The sequence below is a fragment of the Lagenorhynchus albirostris genome, chromosome 16 (assembly GCF_949774975.1).
Source record: "Lagenorhynchus albirostris chromosome 16, mLagAlb1.1, whole genome shotgun sequence".
Lineage (NCBI taxonomy): Eukaryota > Metazoa > Chordata > Mammalia > Artiodactyla > Delphinidae > Lagenorhynchus > Lagenorhynchus albirostris.
In genome coordinates, this window is record NC_083110.1 from 978,203 (window position 1) to 998,515 (window position 20,313).

General features: G+C 71.7%; 10 pseudogenes; all 10 read right to left on the minus strand.

The window, feature by feature from the left end:
- Positions 1 to 1,405: 1,405 nt before the first annotated feature.
- LOC132507653 (5S ribosomal RNA) lies at positions 1,406 to 1,541 on the minus strand (annotated as a pseudogene).
- Positions 1,542 to 5,672: 4,131 nt separating this feature from the next.
- LOC132507641 (5S ribosomal RNA) lies at positions 5,673 to 5,808 on the minus strand (annotated as a pseudogene).
- Positions 5,809 to 7,803: 1,995 nt separating this feature from the next.
- Positions 7,804 to 7,939, minus strand: LOC132507629 (5S ribosomal RNA; annotated as a pseudogene).
- A 945-nt stretch (positions 7,940 to 8,884) lies between these two features.
- Positions 8,885 to 9,020, minus strand: LOC132507630 (5S ribosomal RNA; annotated as a pseudogene).
- A 2,018-nt stretch (positions 9,021 to 11,038) lies between these two features.
- LOC132507642 (5S ribosomal RNA) lies at positions 11,039 to 11,174 on the minus strand (annotated as a pseudogene).
- A 957-nt stretch (positions 11,175 to 12,131) lies between these two features.
- LOC132507646 (5S ribosomal RNA) lies at positions 12,132 to 12,267 on the minus strand (annotated as a pseudogene).
- Positions 12,268 to 14,269: 2,002 nt separating this feature from the next.
- LOC132507631 (5S ribosomal RNA) lies at positions 14,270 to 14,405 on the minus strand (annotated as a pseudogene).
- Positions 14,406 to 16,423: 2,018 nt separating this feature from the next.
- Positions 16,424 to 16,559, minus strand: LOC132507643 (5S ribosomal RNA; annotated as a pseudogene).
- A 957-nt stretch (positions 16,560 to 17,516) lies between these two features.
- On the minus strand, positions 17,517 to 17,652 carry LOC132507681 (5S ribosomal RNA; annotated as a pseudogene).
- A 1,990-nt stretch (positions 17,653 to 19,642) lies between these two features.
- LOC132507644 (5S ribosomal RNA) lies at positions 19,643 to 19,778 on the minus strand (annotated as a pseudogene).
- Between the last annotated feature and the right edge of the window lie 535 nt (positions 19,779 to 20,313).

Consider the following 20,313-nt stretch of genomic DNA (forward strand, 5'->3'; position numbering starts at 1 on the left):
TGGGCTCCAGTGGCTGCGGCCAGGTGCAGCTCGCGGGGCTCGCGGGCCGAACGGACGGCACCCGGGTCCGCGGCCATGTCTGGGTGGCGTCAGGCCGCCCCCGGAGCGTCTGGTGTGCCGCTGCCTTCCAGGGACGCCTTCTGGCCGCCTGGCCGGTCAGGCAGGTGGGGAGTGCCCCATCAGACGCTTGCTGTGGTGGGAGGGGCCTGAGGAGGTGGGGCCTGCAGCGGTACCTGGTACCCGGCGGGGGCGGAGACGGCCGCCTCTGCTGCCGCCGCAGGCGACGAAAGGACAAAGCGGAGCGGGAGGCAAAAAGCCTACAGCACCTGGTATTCCCAGGAGCTCTCCAATCCAGGAGGTCTCCCATCCAAGTTCTAACCAGGCCCGACCCTGCTTAGCTTCCGAGATCCACACTTGATCGGGCCCGTCTAGGCTGGTTTGGCAGTAGGTGTCGGTGGGTCGCGGGCTGCCTCTCGAGGCGCAGCTTAGCAGGCCCTTGGGCCTTACCGCCAGCCCAGCGGCCCGCCCGCCCTGGCGGGGCCCCGCCGCCCGCCTAGGCAGAGGAACGGAGGTCTCGGGGACCGGGTGGTGGCGCAGGTGTTGGCGAACACCCAGCCCAGGGCGGGCGGGACCCAGCAAACTTTTTGGCGCTTGGCCTCCCACCCCAGATCCCGCAGGTCGCTCACAGGGATGTGGCCCCGGAGCCTTCAGGGCCCGGGGCCTGCGGTCCCTTGGGCATCCCACCTGCCGGCCCACGCTGCGCTAGGCGCAGCCCGGCCGCAGACCGGGCCGGCCCTCCTGCCCGACAGCAGCTGGCCCGAAGCCAGTGGGAGCCACCATTGAGTTGGCAAAGCCCCTTAGACCCAGCAACGCCACCCTTGCCCCCACACCACCGTCCGAGCTCAGGACCCCGCCCCAGGTGGCCGGCAGGCCCGCGGAAGCGGCCTGGGCCCTCTATCCCTCTCCGGCACCCGGCCGTGGCGAAACGGTGGAGGGGGGGCTTTTTCCGGATGGAGCTGTGGAGAGACACCCCCCGGCAGACAGGTGGCGGCGCCGGGGCTGGGCTCCAGTGGGGGCCGCCAGGTGCAGGTCGAGGGGCTCGCGGGCCGCGTGGACGGCACCCGGGTCCGCGGCCATGTCTGTTTCGCGTCAGGGCACCAACGGAGCGTCCGGTGTGCCGCTGCCTTCCAGGGACGCCTTCTGGCCGCCTGGCCGCTCAGGCAGGCGGGGAGCGCCCCATCAGACGCTTGCTGTGGTGGGAGGGTCCTGAGGAGGTGGGGCCTGCAGCGGTACCCGGCGGGGGTGGAGACGGCCGCCGCCACCGCCGCCGCCACCGCCGCCGCCACCGCCGCCACCGGCACGACCGCCGCGGTCGACGAAAGGAGGTGTGTAGCGGGAGGCAAAAAGCCTACAGCACCTGGCGTTCCCAGGAGCTCTCCCGTCTGGGAGGTCTCCCATCCAACTACTAACCAGGCCCAACCCTGTTTAGCTTCCGAGATCGAGTCGAGATCAGGCCCGTCTAGGGTGGTTTGGCCGTAGACACTGGGGGGGTCGCGGGCTGCCTCTTGAGGCGCAGCTTAGCAGGCGCTTGGGCTTACCCCGCGCCAGCGGCCCACCCGCCCCGGCAGGGCCCCACCGCCCGCCTAGGCAGGGGAACGGAGGTCTCGGGGACGGGGGGGTGGTGGAGGAGTTGGCGACCTCCTAGCCCAGGGCGGGTGGGACACAGCAAGCATTTCGGCGCTTCGTGCCCCGCCGCAGATCCCACAGGCCGCTCACAGGGACGTAGCCCCGGAGACTTCAGGGCCCGGGGCCGGCGGTCCCTCGGGCATCCCACCTGCCCGCCCACGCTGTGGTAGGCGTAGCCCAGAGGCAGACCGGCCCGGCCCTCCTGTCCGACAGCAGCTGGCCCGAAGCCACTGGGAGCCACCATTGAGTTGGCACGGCCCCTTAGACGCAGCAACGCCACCCTTGCCCCGACGCCACCGTCCGAGCTCAGGACCCCGCCCCAGGTGGCCGGCAGGCCCGGGGAAGCGGCCCAGGCCCTCGATCCCGCTCCCGCCCACGGCCGCGGCGAAACGGCGGAGGGGGTGCTTTTTCCGGATGGAGCTGTGGAGAGACACCCCGGAAGACAGGTGGCGGCGCCGGGGCTGGGCTCCAGTGGCTGCGGCCAGGTGCAGCTCGCGGGGCTCGCGGGCCGAACGGACGGCACCCGGGTCCGCGGCCATGTCTGGGTGGCGTCAGGCCGCCCCCGGAGCGTCTGGTGTGCCGCTGCCTTCCAGGGACGCCTTCTGGCCGCCTGGCCGGTCAGGCAGGTGGGGAGTGCCCCATCAGACGCTTGCTGTGGTGGGAGGGGCCTGAGGAGGTGGGGCCTGCAGCGGTACCTGGTACCCGGCGGGGGCGGAGACGGCCGCCTCCGCTGCCGCCGCAGGCGACGAAAGGACAAAGCGGAGCGGGAGGCAAAAAGCCTACAGCACCCGGTATTCCCAGGAGCTCTCCAATCCAGGAGGTCTCCCATCCAAGTTCTAACCAGGCCCGACCCTGCTTAGCTTCCGAGATCCACACTTGATCGGGCCCGTCTAGGCTGGTTTGGCAGTAGGTGTCGGTGGGTCGCGGGCTGCCTCTCGAGGCGCAGCTTAGCAGGCCCTTGGGCCTTACCGCCAGCCCAGCGGCCCGCCCGCCCTGGCGGGGCCCCGCCGCCCGCCTAGGCAGAGGAACGGAGGTCTCGGGGACCGGGTGGTGGCGCAGGTGTTGGCGAACACCCAGCCCAGGGCGGGCGGGACCCAGCAAACTTTTTGGCGCTTGGCCTCCCACCCCAGATCCCGCAGGTCGCTCACAGGGATGTGGCCCCGGAGCCTTCAGGGCCCGGGGCCTGCGGTCCCTTGGGCATCCCACCTGCCGGCCCACGCTGCGCTAGGCGCAGCCCGGCCGCAGACCGGGCCGGCCCTCCTGCCCGACAGCAGCTGGCCCGAAGCCAGTGGGAGCCACCATTGAGTTGGCAAAGCCCCTTAGACCCAGCAACGCCACCCTTGCCCCCACACCACCGTCCGAGCTCAGGACCCCGCCCCAGGTGGCCGGCAGGCCCGGGGAAGCGGCCCGGGCCCTCGATCCCGCTCCCGCCCACGGCCGCGGCGAAACGGCGGAGGGGGTGCTTTTTCCGGATGGAGCTGTGGAGAGACACCCCGGAAGACAGGTGGCGGCGCCGGGGCTGGGCTCCAGTGGCTGCGGCCAGGTGCAGCTCGCGGGGCTCGCGGGCCGAACGGACGGCACCCGGGTCCGCGGCCATGTCTGGGTGGCGTCAGGCCGCCCCCGGAGCGTCTGGTGTGCCGCTGCCTTCCAGGGACGCCTTCTGGCCGCCTGGCCGGTCAGGCAGGTGGGGAGTGCCCCATCAGACGCTTGCTGTGGTGGGAGGGGCCTGAGGAGGTGGGGCCTGCAGCGGTACCTGGTACCCGGCGGGGGCGGAGACGGCCGCCGCCGCAGCCGCCGCAGGCGACGAAAGGACAAAGCGGAGCGGGAGGCAAAAAGCCTACAGCACCCGGTATTCCCAGGAGCTCTCCAATCCAGGAGGTCTCCCATCCAAGTTCTAACCAGGCCCGACCGTGCTTAGCTTCCGAGATCCACACTTGATCGGGCCCGTCTAGGCTGGTTTGGCAGTAGGTGTCGGTGGGTCGCGGGCTGCCTCTCGAGGCGCAGCTTAGCAGGCCCTTGGGCCTTACCGCCAGCCCAGCGGCCCGCCCGCCCTGGCGGGGCCCCGCCGCCCGCCTAGGCAGAGGAACGGAGGTCTCGGGGACCGGGTGGTGGCGCAGGTGTTGGCGACCACCCAGCCCAGGGCGGGCGGGACCCAGCAAACTTTTCGGCGCTTGGCCTCCCACCCCAGATCCCGCAGGTCGCTCACAGGGATGTGGCCCCGGAGCCTTCAGGGCCCGGGGCCTGCGGTCCCTTGGGCATCCCACCTGCCGGCCCACGCTGCGCTAGGCGCAGCCCGGCCGCAGACCGGGCCGGCCCTCCTGCCCGACAGCAGCTGGCCCGAAGCCAGTGGGAGCCACCATTGAGTTGGCAAAGCCCCTTAGACCCAGCAACGCCACCCTTGCCCCCACACCACCGTCCGAGCTCAGGACCCCGCCCCAGGTGGCCGGCAGGCCCGGGGAAGCGGCCCGGGCCCTCGATCCCGCTCCCGCCCACGGCCGCGGCGAAACGGCGGAGGGGGTGCTTTTTCCGGATGGAGCTGTGGAGAGACACCCCGGAAGACAGGTGGCGGCGCCGGGGCTGGGCTCCAGTGGCTGCGGCCAGGTGCAGCTCGCGGGGCTCGCGGGCCGAACGGACGGCACCCGGGTCCGCGGCCATGTCTGGGTGGCGTCAGGCCGCCCCCGGAGCGTCTGGTGTGCCGCTGCCTTCCAGGGACGCCTTCTGGCCGCCTGGCCGGTCAGGCAGGTGGGGAGTGCCCCATCAGACGCTTGCTGTGGTGGGAGGGGCCTGAGGAGGTGGGGCCTGCAGCGGTACCTGGTACCCGGCGGGGGCGGAGACGGCCCCCGCTGCAGCCGCCGCAGGCGACAAAAGGAGAAAGCGGAGCGGGAGGCAAAAAGCCTACAGCACCCAGTATTCCCAGGAGCTCTCCAATCCAGGAGGTCTCCCATCCAAGTTCTAACCAGGCCCGACCCTGCTTAGCTTCCGAGATCCACACTTGATCGGGCCCGTCTAGGCTGGTTTGGCAGTAGGTGTCGGTGGGTCGCGGGCTGCCTCTCGAGGCGCAGCTTAGCAGGCCCTTGGGCCTTACCGCCAGCCCAGCGGCCCGCCCGCCCTGGCGGGGCCCCGCCGCCCGCCTAGGCAGAGGAACGGAGGTCTCGGGGACCGGGTGGTGGCGCAGGTGTTGGCGACCACCCAGCCCAGGGCGGGCGGGACCCAGCAAACTTTTCGGCGCTTGGCCTCCCACCCCAGATCCCGCAGGTCGCTCACAGGGATGTGGCCCCGGAGCCTTCAGGGCCCGGGGCCTGCGGTCCCTTGGGCATCCCACCTGCCGGCCCACGCTGCGCTAGGCGCAGCCCGGCCGCAGACCGGGCCGGCCCTCCTGCCCGACAGCAGCTGGCCCGAAGCCAGTGGGAGCCACCATTGAGTTGGCAAAGCCCCTTAGACCCAGCAACGCCACCCTTGCCCCCACACCACCGTCCGAGCTCAGGACCCCGCCCCAGGTGGACGGCAGGCCCGCGGAAGCGGCCTGGGCCCTCTATCCCTCTCCGGCACCCGGCCGTGGCGAAACGGTGGAGGGGGGGCTTTTTCCGGATGGAGCTGTGGAGAGACACCCCCCGGCAGACAGGTGGCGGCGCCGGGGCTGGGTTCCAGTGGGGGCCGCCAGGTGCAGGTCGAGGGGCTCGCGGGCCACGTGGACGGCACCCGGGTCCGCGGCCATGTCTGTTTCGCGTCAGGGCACCAACGGAGCGTCTGGTGTGCCGCTGCCTTCCAGGGACGCCTTCTGGCCGCCTGGCCGCTCAGGCAGGCGGGGAGCGCCCCATCAGACGCTTGCTGTGGTGGGAGGGTCCTGAGGAGGTGGGGCCTGCAGCGGTACCCGGCGGGGGTGGAGACGGCCGCCGCCACCGCCGCCGCCACCGCCGCCGCCACCGCCGCCACCGGCACGACCGCCGCGGTCGACGAAAGGAGAAGGTGTGTAGCGGGAGGCAAAAAGCCTACAGCACCTGGCGTTCCCAGGAGCTCTCCCGTCTGGGAGGTCTCCCATCCAACTACTAACCGGGCCCAACCCTGCTTAGCTTCCGAGATCGAGTCGAGATCGGGCCCGTCTAGGGTGGTTTGGCCGTAGACACTGGGGGGGTCGCGGGCTGCCTCTTGAGGCGCAGCTTAGCAGGCGCTTGGGCTTACCCCGCGCCAGCGGCCCACCCGCCCCGGCAGGGCCCCACCGCCCGCCTAGGCAGGGGAACGGAGGTCTCGGGGACGGGGGGGGTGGTGGAGGAGTTGGCGACCTCCTAGCCCAGGGCGGGTGGGACACAGCAAGCTTTTCGGCGCTTCGTGCCCCGCCGCAGATCCCACAGGCCACTCACAGGGACGTAGCCCCGGAGACTTCAGGGCCCGGGGCCGGCGGTCCCTCGGGCATCCCACCTGCCCGCCCACGCTGTGGTAGGCGTAGCCCAGAGGCAGACCGGCCCGGCCCTCCTGTCCGACAGCAGCTGGCCCGAAGCCACTGGGAGCCACCATTGAGTTGGCACGGCCCCTTAGACACAGCAACGCCACCCTTGCCCCGTCGCCACCGTCCGAGCTCAGGACCCCGCCCCAGGTGGCCGGCAGGCCCGGGGAAGCGGCCCGGGCCCTCGATCCCGCTCCCGCCCACGGCCGCGGTGAAACGGCGGAGCGGGTGCTTTTTCCAGATGGAGCTGTGGAGAGACACCCCGGAAGACAGGTGGCGGCGCCGGGGCTGGGCTCCAGTGGCTGCGGCCAGGTGCAGCTCGCGGGGCTCGCGGGCCGAACGGACGGCACCCGGGTCCGCGGCCATGTCTGGGTGGCGTCAGGCCGCCCCCGGAGCGTCTGGTGTGCCGCTGCCTTCCAGGGACGCCTTCTGGCCGCCTGGCCGGTCAGGCAGGTGGGGAGTGCCCCATCAGACGCTTGCTGTGGTGGGAGGGGCCTGAGGAGGTGGGGCCTGCAGCGGTACCTGGTACCCGGCGGGGGCGGAGACGGCCCCCGCTGCAGCCGCCGCAGGCGACAGAAGGAGAAAGCGGAGCGGGAGGCAAAAAGCCTACAGCACCCGGTATTCCCAGGAGCTCTCCAATCCAGGAGGTCTCCCATCCAAGTTCTAACCAGGCCCGACCCTGCTTAGCTTCCGAGATCCACACTTGATCGGGCCCGTCTAGGCTGGTTTGGCAGTAGGTGTCGGTGGGTCGCGGGCTGCCTCTCGAGGCGCAGCTTAGCAGGCCCTTGGGCCTTACCGGCAGCCCAGCGGCCCGCCCGCCCTGGCGGGGCCCCGCCGCCCGCCTAGGCAGAGGAACGGAGGTCTCGGGGACCGGGTGGTGGCGCAGGTGTTGGCGACCACCCAGCCCAGGGCGGGCGGGACCCAGCAAACTTTTCGGCGCTTGGCCTCCCACCCCAGATCCCGCAGGTCGCTCACAGGGATGTGGCCCCGGAGGCTTCAGGGCCCGGGGCCTGCGGTCCCTTGGGCATCCCACCTGCCGGCCCACGCGGCGCTAGGCGCAGCCCGGCCGCAGACCGGGCCGGCCCTCCTGCCCGACAGCAGCTGGCCCGAAGCCACTGGGAGCCACCATTGAGTTGGCAAAGCCCCTTAGACCCAGCAACGCCACCCTTGCCCCGTCGCCACCGTCCGAGCTCAGGACCCCGTCCCAGGTGGCCGGCAGGCCCGCGGAAGCGGCCTGGGCCCTCTATCCCTCTCCGGCACCCGGCCGTGGCGAAACGGTGGAGGGGGGGCTTTTTCCGGATGGAGCTGTGGAGAGACACCCCCCGGCAGACAGGTGGCGGCGCCGGGGCTGGGCTCCAGTGGGGGCCGCCAGGTGCAGGTCGAGGGGCTCGCGGGCCGCGTGGACGGCACCCGGGTCCGCGGCCATGTCTGTTTCGCGTCAGGGCAGCAACGGAGCGTCTGGTGTGCCGCTGCCTTCCAGGGACGCCTTCTGGCCGCCTGGCCGCTCAGGCAGGCGGGGAGCGCCCCATCAGACGCTTGCTGTGGTGGGAGGGTCCTGAGGAGGTGGGGCCTGCAGCGGTACCCGGCGGGGGTGGAGACGGCCGCCGCCACCGCCGCCGCCACCGCCACGACCGCCGCGGTCGACGAAAGGAGAAGGTGTGAAGCGGGAGGCAAAAAGCCTACAGCACCTGGCGTTCCCAGGAGCTCTCCCGTCTGGGAGGTCTCCCATCCAACTACTAACCAGGCCCAACCCTGCTTAGCTTCCGAGATCGAGTCGAGATCGGGCCCGTCTAGGGTGGTTTGGCCGTAGACACTGGGGGGGTCGCGGGCTGCCTCTTGAAGCGCAGCTTAGCAGGCGCTTGGGCTTACCCCGCGCCAGTGGCCGACCCGCCCCGGCAGGGCCCCACCGCCCGCCTAGGCAGGGGAACGGAGGTCTCGGGGACGGGGGGGTGGTGGAGGAGTTGGCGAACTCCTATCCCAGGGCGGGTGGGACACAGCAAGCTTTTCGGCGCTTCGTGCCCCGCCGCAGATCCCACAGGCCGCTCACAGGGACGTAGCCCCGGAGACTTCAGGGCCCGGGGCCGGCGGTCCCTCGGGCATCCCACCTGCCCGCCCACGCTGTGGTAGGCGTAGCCCAGAGGCAGACCGGCCCGGCCCTCCTGTCCGACAGCGGCTGGCCCGAAGCCACTGGGAGCCACCATTGAGTTGGCACGGCCCCTTAGACACAGCAACGCCACCCTTGCCCCGTCGCCACCGTCCGAGCTCAGGACACCGCCCCAGGTGGCCGGCAGGCCCGGGGAAGCGGCCTGGGCCCTCTATCCCTCTCCGGCACCCTGCCGTGGCGAAACGGTGGAGGGGGGGCTTTTTCCGGATGGAGCTGTGGAGAGACACCCCCCGGCAGACAGGTGGCGGCGCCGGGGCTGGGCTCCAGTGGGGGCCGCCAGGTGCAGGTCGAGGGGCTCGCGGGCCGCGTGGACGGCACCCGGGTCCGCGGCCATGTCTGTTTCGCGTCAGGGCAGCAACGGAGCGTCTGGTGTGCCGCTGCCTTCCAGGGACGCCTTCTGTCCGCCTGGCCGCTCAGGCAGGCGGGGAGTGCCCCATCAGACGCTTGCTGTGGTGGGAGGGTCCTGAGGAGGTGGGGCCTGCAGCGGTACCCGGCGGGGGTGGAGACGGCCGCCGCCACCGCCGCCGCCACCGCCGCCACCGGCACGACCGCCGCGGTCGACGAAAGGAGAAGGTGTGTAGCGGGAGGCAAAAAGCCTACAGCACCTGGCGTTCCCAGGAGCTCTCCCGTCTGGGAGGTCTCCCATCCAACTACTAACCAGGCCCAACCCTGCTTAGCTTCCGAGATCGAGTCGAGATCGGGCCCGTCTAGGGTGGTTTGGCCGTAGACACTGGGGGGGTCGCGGGCTGCCTCTTGAGGCGCAGCTTAGCAGGCGCTTGGGCTTACCCCGCGCCAGCGGCCCACCCGCCCCGGCAGGGCCCCACCGCCCGCCTAGGCAGGGGAACGGAGGTCTCGGGGACGGGGGGGGGGTGGTGGAGGATTTGGCGACCTCCTAGCCCAGGGCGGGTGGGACACAGCAAGCTTTTCGGCGCTTCGTGCCCCGCCGCAGATCCCACAGGCCGCTCACAGGGACGTAGCCCCGGAGACTTCAGGGCCCGGGGCCGGCGGTCCCTCGGGCATCCCACCTGCCCGCCCACGCTGTGGTAGGCGTAGCCCAGAGGCAGACCGGCCCGGCCCTCCTGTCCGACAGCAGCTGGCCCGAAGCCACTGGGAGCCACCATTGAGTTGGCACGGCCCCTTAGACACAGCAACGCCACCCTTGCCCCGTCGCCACCGTCCGAGCTCAGGACCCCGCCCCAGGTGGCCGGCAGGCCCGGGGAAGCGGCCCGGGCCCTCGATCCCGCTCCCGCCCACGGCCGCGGCGAAACGGCAGAGGGGGTGCTTTTTCCGGATGGAGCTGTGGAGAGACACCCCGGAAGACAGGTGGCGGCGCCGGGGCTGGGCTCCAGTGGCTGCGGCCAGGTGCAGCTCGCGGGGCTCGCGGGCCGAACGGACGGCACCCGGGTCCGCGGCCATGTCTGGGTGGCGTCAGGCCGCCCCCGGAGCGTCTGGTGTGCCGCTGCCTTCCAGGGACGCCTTCTGGCCGCCTGGCCGGTCAGGCAGGTGGGGAGTGCCCCATCAGACGCTTGCTGTGGTGGGAGGGGCCTGAGGAGGTGGGGCCTGCAGCGGTACCTGGTACCCGGCGGGGGCGGAGACGGCCCCCGCTGCAGCCGCCGCAGGCGACAAAAGGAGAAAGCGGAGCGGGAGGCAAAAAGCCTACAGCACCCGGTATTCCCAGGAGCTCTCCAATCCAGGAGGTCTCCCATCCAAGTTCTAACCAGGCCCGACCCTGCTTAGCTTCCGAGATCCACACTTGATCGGGCCCGTCTAGGCTGGTTTGGCAGTAGGTGTCGGTGGGTCGCGGGCTGCCTCTCGAGGCGCAGCTTAGCAGGCCCTTGGGCCTTACCGCCAGCCCAGCGGCCCGCCCGCCCTGGCGGGGCCCCGCCGCCCGCCTAGGCAGAGGAACGGAGGTCTCGGGGACCGGGTGGTGGCGCAGGTGTTGGCGACCACCCAGCCCAGGGCGGGCGGGACCCAGCAAACTTTTCGGCGCTTGGCCTCCCACCCCAGATCCCGCAGGTCGCTCACAGGGATGTGGCCCCGGAGCCTTCAGGGCCCGGGGCCTGCGGTCCCTTGGGCATCCCACCTGCCGGCCCACGCGGCGCTAGGCGCAGCCCGGCCGCAGACCGGGCCGGCCCTCCTGCCCGACAGCAGCTGGCCCGAAGCCAGTGGGAGCCACCATTGAGTTGGCAAAGCCCCTTAGACCCAGCAACGCCACCCTTGCCCCCACACCACCGTCCGAGCTCAGGACCCCGCCCCAGGTGGCCGGCAGGCCCGCGGAAGCGGCCTGGGCCCTCTATCCCTCTCCGGCACCCGGCCGTGGCGAAACGGTGGAGGGGGGGCTTTTTCCGGATGGAGCTGTGGAGAGACACCCCCCGGCAGACAGGTGGCGGCGCCGGGGCTGGGCTCCAGTGGGGGCCGCCAGGTGCAGGTCGAGGGGCTCGCGGGCCGCATGGACGGCACCCGGGTCCGCGGCCATGTCTGTTTCGCGTCAGGGCAGCAACGGAGCGTCTGGTGTGCCGCTGCCTTCCAGGGACGCCTTCTGGCCGCCTGGCCGCTCAGGCAGGCGGGGAGCGCCCCATCAGACGCTTGCTGTGGTGGGAGGGTCCTGAGGAGGTGGGGCCTGCAGCGGTACCCGGCGGGGGTGGAGACGGCCGCCGCCACCGCCGCCGCCACCGCCGCCGCCACCGCCGCCACCGGCACGACCGCCGCAGTCGACGAAAGGAGAAGGTGTGTAGCGGGAGGCAAAAAGCCTACAGCACCTGGCGTTCCCAGGAGCTCTCCCGTCTGGGAGGTCTCCCATCCAACTACTAACCGGGCCCAACCCTGCTTAGCTTCCGAGATCGAGTCGAGATCGGGCCCGTCTAGGGTGGTTTGGCCGTAGACACTGGGGGGGTCGCGGGCTGCCTCTTGAAGCGCAGCTTAGCAGGCGCTTGGGCTTACCCCGCGCCAGTGGCCGACCCGCCCCGGCAGGGCCCCACCGCCCGCCTAGGCAGGGGAACGGAGGTCTCGGGGACGGGGGGGTGGTGGAGGAGTTGGCGAACTCCTATCCCAGGGCGGGTGGGACACAGCAAGCTTTTCGGCGCTTCGTGCCCCGCCGCAGATCCCACAGGCCGCTCACAGGGACGTAGCCCCGGAGACTTCAGGGCCCGGGGCCGGCGGTCCCTCGGGCATCCCACCTGCCCGCCCACGCTGTGGTAGGCGTAGCCCAGAGGCAGACCGGCCCGGCCCTCCTGTCCGACAGCGGCTGGCCCGAAGCCACTGGGAGCCACCATTGAGTTGGCACGGCCCCTTAGACACAGCAACGCCACCCTTGCCCCGTCGCCACCGTCCGAGCTCAGGACCCCGCCCCAGGTGGCCGGCAGGCCCGGGGAAGCGGCCTGGGCCCTCTATCCCTCTCCGGCACCCGGCCGTGGCGAAACGGTGGAGGGGGGGCTTTTTCCGGATGGAGCTGTGGAGAGACACCCCCCGGCAGACAGGTGGCGGCGCCGGGGCTGGGCTCCAGTGGGGGCCGCCAGGTGCAGGTCGAGGGGCTCGCGGGCCGCGTGGACGGCACCCGGGTCCGCGGCCATGTCTGTTTCGCGTCAGGGCACCAACGGAGCGTCTGGTGTGCCGCTGCCTTCCAGGGACGCCTTCTGTCCGCCTGGCCGCTCAGGCAGGCGGGGAGCGCCCCATCAGACGCTTGCTGTGGTGGGAGGGTCCTGAGGAGGTGGGGCCTGCAGCGGTACCCGGCGGGGGTGGAGACGGCCGCCGCCACCGCCGCCGCCACCGCCGCCGCCACCGCCGCCACCGGCACGACCGCCGCGGTCGACGAAAGGAGAAGGTGTGTAGCGGGAGGCAAAAAGCCTACAGCACCTGGCGTTCCCAGGAGCTCTCCCGTCTGGGAAGTCTCCCATCCAACTACTAACCAGGCCCAACCCTGCTTAGCTTCCGAGATCGAGTCGAGATCGGGCCCGTCTAGGGTGGTTTGGCCGTAGACACTGGGGGGGTCGCGGGCTGCCTCTTGAGGCGCAGCTTAGCAGGCGCTTGGGCTTACCCCGCGCCAGCGGCCCACCCGCCCCGGCAGGGCCCCACCGCCCGCCTAGGCAGGGGAACGGAGGTCTCGGGGACGGGGGGTGGTGGAGGAGTTGGCGAACTCGTATCCCAGGGCGGGTGGGACACAGCAAGCTTTTCGGCGCTTCGTGCCCCGCCGCAGATCCCACAGGCCGCTCACAGGGACGTAGCCCCGGAGACTTCAGGGCCCGGGACCGGCGGTCCCTCGGGTATCCCACCTGCCCACCCACGCTGTGGTAGGCGTAGCCCAGAGGCAGACCGGCCCGGCCCTCCTGTCCGACAGCAGCTGGCCCGAAGCCACTGGGAGCCACCATTGAGTTGGCACGGCCCCTTAGACACAGCAACGCCACCCTTGCCCCGACGCCACCGTCCGAGCTCAGGACCCCGCCCCAGGTGGCCGGCAGGCCCGCGGAAGCGGCCTGGGCCCTCTATCCCTCTCCGGCACCCGGCCGTGGCGAAACGGCGGAGGGGGTGCTTTTTCCGGATGGAGCTGTGGAGAGACACCCCGGAAGACAGGTGGCGGCGCCGGGGCTGGGCTCCAGTGGCTGCGGCCAGGTGCAGCTCGCGGGGCTCGCGGGCCGAACGGACGGCACCCGGGTCCGCGGCCATGTCTGGGTGGCGTCAGGCCGCCCCCGGAGCGTCTGGTGTGCCGCTGCTTTCCAGGGACGCCTTCTGGCCGCCTGGCCGGTCAGGCAGGTGGGGAGTGCCCCATCAGACGCTTGCTGTGGTGGGAGGGGCCTGAGGAGGTGGGGCCTGCAGCGGTACCTGGTACCCGCCGGGGGCGGAGATGGCCGCCGCCGCAGCCGCCGCAGGTGACGAAAGGAGAAAGCGGAGCGGGAGGCAAAAAGCCTACAGCACCCGGTATTCCCAGGAGCTCTCCAATCCAGGAGGTCTCCCATCCAAGTTCTAACCAGGCCCGACCCTGCTTAGCTTCCGAGATCCACACTTGATCGGGCCCGTCTAGGCTGGTTTGGCAGTAGGTGTCGGTGGGTCGCGGGCTGCCTCTCGAGGCGCAGCTTAGCAGGCCCTTGGGCCTTACCGCCAGCCCAGCGGCCCGCCCGCCCTGGCGGGGCCCCGCCGCCCGCCTAGGCAGAGGAACGCAGGTCTCGGGGACCGGGTGGTGGCGCAGGTGTTGGCGACCACCCAGCCCAGGGCGGGCGGGACCCAGCAAACTTTTCGGCGCTTGGCCTCCCACCCCATATCCCGCAGGTCGCTCACAGGGATGTGGCCCCGGAGCCTTCAGGGCCCGGGGCCTGCGGTCCCTTGGGCATCCCACCTGCCGGCCCACGCTGCGCTAGGCGCAGCCCGGCCGCAGACCGGGCCGGCCCTCCTGCCCGACAGCAGCTGGCCCGAAGCCAGTGGGAGCCACCATTGAGTTGGCAAAGCCCCTTAGACCCAGCAACGCCACCCTTGCCCCCACACCACCGTCCGAGCTCAGGACCCCGCCCCAGGTGGCCGGCAGGCCCGCGGAAGCGGCCTGGGCCCTCTATCCCTCTCCGGCACCCGGCCGTGGCGAAACGGTGGAGGGGGGGCTTTTTCCGGATGGAGCTGTGGAGAGACACCCCCCGGCAGACAGGTGGCGGCGCCGGGGCTGGGCTCCAGTGGGGGCCGCCAGGTGCAGGTCGAGGGGCTCGCGGGCCGCGTGGACGGCACCCGGGTCCGCGGCCATGTCTGTTTCGCGTCAGGGCAGCAACGGAGCGTCTGGTGTGCCGCTGCCTTCCAGGGACGCCTTCTGTCCGCCTGGCCGCTCAGGCAGGCGGGGAGTGCCCCATCAGACGCTTGCTGTGGTGGGAGGGTCCTGAGGAGGTGGGGCCTGCAGCGGTACCCGGCGGGGGTGGAGACGGCCGCCGCCACCGCCGCCGCCACCGCCGCCACCGGCACGACCGCCGCGGTCGACGAAAGGAGAAGGTGTGTAGCGGGAGGCAAAAAGCCTACAGCACCTGGCGTTCCCAGGAGCTCTCCCGTCTGGGAGGTCTCCCATCCAACTACTAACCAGGCCCAACCCTGCTTAGCTTCCGAGATCGAGTCGAGATCGGGCCCGTCTAGGGTGGTTTGGCCGTAGACACTGGGGGGGTCGCGGGCTGCCTCTTGAGGCGCAGCTTAGCAGGCGCTTGGGCTTACCCCGCGCCAGCGGCCCACCCGCCCCGGCAGGGCCCCACCGCCCGCCTAGGCAGGGGAACGGAGGTCTCGGGGACGGGGGGGGGGTGGTGGAGGATTTGGCGACCTCCTAGCCCAGGGCGGGTGGGACACAGCAAGCTTTTCGGCGCTTCGTGCCCCGCCGCAGATCCCACAGGCCGCTCACAGGGACGTAGCCCCGGAGACTTCAGGGCCCGGGGCCGGCGGTCCCTCGGGCATCCCACCTGCCCGCCCACGCTGTGGTAGGCGTAGCCCAGAGGCAGACCGGCCCGGCCCTCCTGTCCGACAGCAGCTGGCCCGAAGCCACTGGGAGCCACCATTGAGTTGGCACGGCCCCTTAGACACAGCAACGCCACCCTTGCCCCGTCGCCACCGTCCGAGCTCAGGACCCCGCCCCAGGTGGCCGGCAGGCCCGGGGAAGCGGCCCGGGCCCTCGATCCCGCTCCCGCCCACGGCCGCGGCGAAACGGCAGAGGGGGTGCTTTTTCCGGATGGAGCTGTGGAGAGACACCCCGGAAGACAGGTGGCGGCGCCGGGGCTGGGCTCCAGTGGCTGCGGCCAGGTGCAGCTCGCGGGGCTCGCGGGCCGAACGGACGGCACCCGGGTCCGCGGCCATGTCTGGGTGGCGTCAGGCCGCCCCCGGAGCGTCTGGTGTGCCGCTGCCTTCCAGGGACGCCTTCTGGCCGCCTGGCCGGTCAGGCAGGTGGGGAGTGCCCCATCAGACGCTTGCTGTGGTGGGAGGGGCCTGAGGAGGTGGGGCCTGCAGCGGTACCTGGTACCCGGCGGGGGCGGAGACGGCCCCCGCTGCAGCCGCCGCAGGCGACAAAAGGAGAAAGCGGAGCGGGAGGCAAAAAGCCTACAGCACCCGGTATTCCCAGGAGCTCTCCAATCCAGGAGGTCTCCCATCCAAGTTCTAACCAGGCCCGACCCTGCTTAGCTTCCGAGATCCACACTTGATCGGGCCCGTCTAGGCTGGTTTGGCAGTAGGTGTCGGTGGGTCGCGGGCTGCCTCTCGAGGCGCAGCTTAGCAGGCCCTTGGGCCTTACCGCCAGCCCAGCGGCCCGCCCGCCCTGGCGGGGCCCCGCCGCCCGCCTAGGCAGAGGAACGGAGGTCTCGGGGACCGGGTGGTGGCGCAGGTGTTGGCGACCACCCAGCCCAGGGCGGGCGGGACCCAGCAAACTTTTCGGCGCTTGGCCTCCCACCCCAGATCCCGCAGGTCGCTCACAGGGATGTGGCCCCGGAGCCTTCAGGGCCCGGGGCCTGCGGTCCCTTGGGCATCCCACCTGCCGGCCCACGCGGCGCTAGGCGCAGCCCGGCCGCAGACCGGGCCGGCCCTCCTGCCCGACAGCAGCTGGCCCGAAGCCAGTGGGAGCCACCATTGAGTTGGCAAAGCCCCTTAGACCCAGCAACGCCACCCTTGCCCCCACACCACCGTCCGAGCTCAGGACCCCGCCCCAGGTGGCCGGCAGGCCCGCGGAAGCGGCCTGGGCCCTCTATCCCTCTCCGGCACCCGGCCGTGGCGAAACGGTGGAGGGGGGGCTTTTTCCGGATGGAGCTGTGGAGAGACACCCCCCGGCAGACAGGTGGCGGCGCCGGGGCTGGGCTCCAGTGGGGGCCGCCAGGTGCAGGTCGAGGGGCTCGCGGGCCGCATGGACGGCACCCGGGTCCGCGGCCATGTCTGTTTCGCGTCAGGGCAGCAACGGAGCGTCTGGTGTGCCGCTGCCTTCCAGGGACGCCTTCTGGCCGCCTGGCCGCTCAGGCAGGCGGGGAGCGCCCCATCAGACGCTTGCTGTGGTGGGAGGGTCCTGAGGAGGTGGGGCCTGCAGCGGTACCCGGCGGGGGTGGAGACGGCCGCCGCCACCGCCGCCGCTACCGCCGCCGCCACCGCCGCCACCGGCACGACCGCCGCAGTCGACGAAAGGAGAAGGTGTGTAGCGGGAGGCAAAAAGCCTACAGCACCTGGCGTTCCCAGGAGCTCTCCCGTCTGGGAGGTCTCCCATCCAACTACTAACCGGGCCCAACCCTGCTTAGCTTCCGAGATCGAGTCGAGATCGGGCCCGTCTAGGGTGGTTTGGCCGTAGACACTGGGGGGGTCGCGGGCTGCCTCTTGAAGCGCAGCTTAGCAGGCGCTTGGGCTTACCCCGCGCCAGTGGCCGACCCGCCCCGGCAGGGCCCCACCGCCCGCCTAGGCAGGGGAACGGAGGTCTCGGGGACGGGGGGGTGGTGGAGGAGTTGGCGAACTCCTATCCCAGGGCGGGTGGGACACAGCAAGCTTTTCGGCGCTTCGTGCCCCGCCGCAGATCCCACAGGCCGCTCACAGGGACGTAGCCCCGGAGACTTCAGGGCCCGGGGCCGGCGGTCCCTCGGGCATCCCACCTGCCCGCCCACGCTGTGGTAGGCGTAGCCCAGAGGCAGACCGGCCCGGCCCTCCTGTCCGACAGCGGCTGGCCCGAAGCCACTGGGAGCCACCATTGAGTTGGCACGGCCCCTTAGACACAGCAACGCCACCCTTGCCCCGTCGCCACCGTCCGAGCTCAGGACCCCGCCCCAGGTGGCCGGCAGGCCCGGGGAAGCGGCCTGGGCCCTCTATCCCTCTCCGGCACCCGGCCGTGGCGAAACGGTGGAGGGGGGGCTTTTTCCGGATGGAGCTGTGGAGAGACACCCCCCGGCAGACAGGTGGCGGCGCCGGGGCTGGGCTCCAGTGGGGGCCGCCAGGTGCAGGTCGAGGGGCTCGCGGGCCGCGTGGACGGCACCCGGGTCCGCGGCCATGTCTGTTTCGCGTCAGGGCACCAACGGAGCGTCTGGTGTGCCGCTGCCTTCCAGGGACGCCTTCTGTCCGCCTGGCCGCTCAGGCAGGCGGGGAGCGCCCCATCAGACGCTTGCTGTGGTGGGAGGGTCCTGAGGAGGTGGGGCCTGCAGCGGTACCCGGCGGGGGTGGAGACGGCCGCCGCCACCGCCGCCGCCACCGCCGCCGCCACCGCCGCCACCGGCACGACCGCCGCGGTCGACGAAAGGAGAAGGTGTGTAGCGGGAGGCAAAAAGCCTACAGCACCTGGCGTTCCCAGGAGCTCTCCCGTCTGGGAAGTCTCCCATCCAACTACTAACCAGGCCCAACCCTGCTTAGCTTCCGAGATCGAGTCGAGATCGGGCCCGTCTAGGGTGGTTTGGCCGTAGACACTGGGGGGGTCGCGGGCTGCCTCTTGAGGCGCAGCTTAGCAGGCGCTTGGGCTTACCCCGCGCCAGCGGCCCACCCGCCCCGGCAGGGCCCCACCGCCCGCCTAGGCAGGGGAACGGAGGTCTCGGGGACGGGGGGTGGTGGAGGAGTTGGCGAACTCGTATCCCAGGGCGGGTGGGACACAGCAAGCTTTTCGGCGCTTCGTGCCCCGCCGCAGATCCCACAGGCCGCTCACAGGGACGTAGCCCCGGAGACTTCAGGGCCCGGGACCGGCGGTCCCTCGGGTATCCCACCTGCCCACCCACGCTGTGGTAGGCGTAGCCCAGAGGCAGACCGGCCCGGCCCTCCTGTCCGACAGCAGCTGGCCCGAAGCCACTGGGAGCCACCATTGAGTTGGCACGGCCCCTTAGACACAGCAACGCCACCCTTGCCCCGACGCCACCGTCCGAGCTCAGGACCCCGCCCCAGGTGGCCGGCAGGCCCGCGGAAGCGGCCTGGGCCCTCTATCCCTCTCCGGCACCCGGCCGTGGCGAAACGGCGGAGGGGGTGCTTTTTCCGGATGGAGCTGTGGAGAGACACCCCGGAAGACAGGTGGCGGCGCCGGGGCTGGGCTCCAGTGGCTGCGGCCAGGTGCAGCTCGCGGGGCTCGCGGGCCGAACGGACGGCACCCGGGTCCGCGGCCATGTCTGGGTGGCGTCAGGCCGCCCCCGGAGCGTCTGGTGTGCCGCTGCTTTCCAGGGACGCCTTCTGGCCGCCTGGCCGGTCAGGCAGGTGGGGAGTGCCCCATCAGACGCTTGCTGTGGTGGGAGGGGCCTGAGGAGGTGGGGCCTGCAGCGGTACCTGGTACCCGCCGGGGGCGGAGATGGCCGCCGCCGCAGCCGCCGCAGGTGACGAAAGGAGAAAGCGGAGCGGGAGGCAAAAAGCCTACAGCACCCGGTATTCCCAGGAGCTCTCCAATCCAGGAGGTCTCCCATCCAAGTTCTAACCAGGCCCGACCCTGCTTAGCTTCCGAGATCCACACTTGATCGGGCCCGTCTAGGCTGGTTTGGCAGTAGGTGTCGGTGGGTCGCGGGCTGCCTCTCGAGGCGCAGCTTAGCAGGCCCTTGGGCCTTACCGCCAGCCCAGCGGCCCGCCCGCCCTGGCGGGGCCCCGCCGCCCGCCTAGGCAGAGGAACGCAGGTCTCGGGGACCGGGTGGTGGCGCAGGTGTTGGCGACCACCCAGCCCAGGGCGGGCGGGACCCAGCAAACTTTTCGGCGCTTGGCCTCCCACCCCATATCCCGCAGGTCGCTCACAGGGATGTGGCCCCGGAGCCTTCAGGGCCCGGGGCCTGCGGTCCCTTGGGCATCCCACCTGCCGGCCCACGCTGCGCTAGGCGCAGCCCGGCCGCAGACCGGGCCGGCCCTCCTGCCCGACAGCAGCTGGCCCGAAGCCAGTGGGAGCCACCATTGAGTTGGCAAAGCCCCTTAGACCCAGCAACGCCACCCTTGCCCCCACACCACCGTCCGAGCTCAGGACCCCGCCCCAGGTGGCCGGCAGGCCCGCGGAAGCGGCCTGGGCCCTCTATCCCTCTCCGGCACCCGGCCGTGGCGAAACGGTGGAGGGGGGGCTTTTTCCGGATGGAGCTGTGGAGAGACACCCCCCGGCAGACAGGTGGCGGCGCCGGGGCTGGGCTCCAGTGGGGGCCGCCAGGTGCAGGTCGAGGGGCTCGCGGGCCGCGTGGACGGCACCCGGGTCCGCGGCCATGTCTGTTTCGCGTCAGGGCACCAACGGAGCGTCTGGTGTGCCGCTGCCTTCCAGGGACGCCTTCTGGCCGCCTGGCCGCTCAGGCAGGCGGGGAGCGCCCCATCAGACGCTTGCTGTGGTGGGAGGGTCCTGAGGAGGTGGGGCCTGCAGCGGTACCCGGCGGGGGTGGAGACGGCCGCCGCCACCGCCGCCACCGCCACGACCGCCGCGGTCGACGAAAGGAGAAGGTGTGTAGCGGGAGGCAAAAAGCCTACAGCACCTGGCGTTCCCAGGAGCTCTCCCGTCTGGGAGGTCTCCCATCCAACTACTAACCGGGCCCAACCCTGCTTAGCTTCCGAGATCGAGTCGAGATCGGGCCCGTCTAGGGTGGTTTGGCCGTAGACACTGGGGGGGTCGCGGGCTGCCTCTTGAGGCGCAGCTTAGCAGGCGCTTGGGCTTACCCCACGCCAGCGGCCCACCCGCCCCGGCAGGGCCCCACCGCCCGCCTAGGCAGGGGAACGGAGGTCTCGGGGACGGGGGGGTGGTGGAGGAGTTGGCGACCTCCTAGCCCAGGGCGGGTGGGACACAGCAAGCTTTTCGGCGCTTCGTGCCCCGCCGCAGATCCCACAGGCCGCTCACAGGGACGTAGCCCCGGAGACTTCAGGGCCCGGGGCCGGCGGTCCCTCGGGCATCCCACCTGCCCGCCCACGCTGTGGTAGGCGTAGCCCAGAGGCAGACCGGCCCGGCCCTCCTGTCCGACAGCAGCTGGCCCGAAGCCACTGGGAGCCACCATTGAGTTGGCACGGCCCCTTAGACACAGCAACGCCACCCTTGCCCCGTCGCCACCGTCCGAGCTCAGGACCCCGCCCCAGGTGGCCGGCAGGCCCAGGGAAGCGGCCCGGGCCCTCGATCCCGCTCCCGCCCACGGCCGCGGCGAAA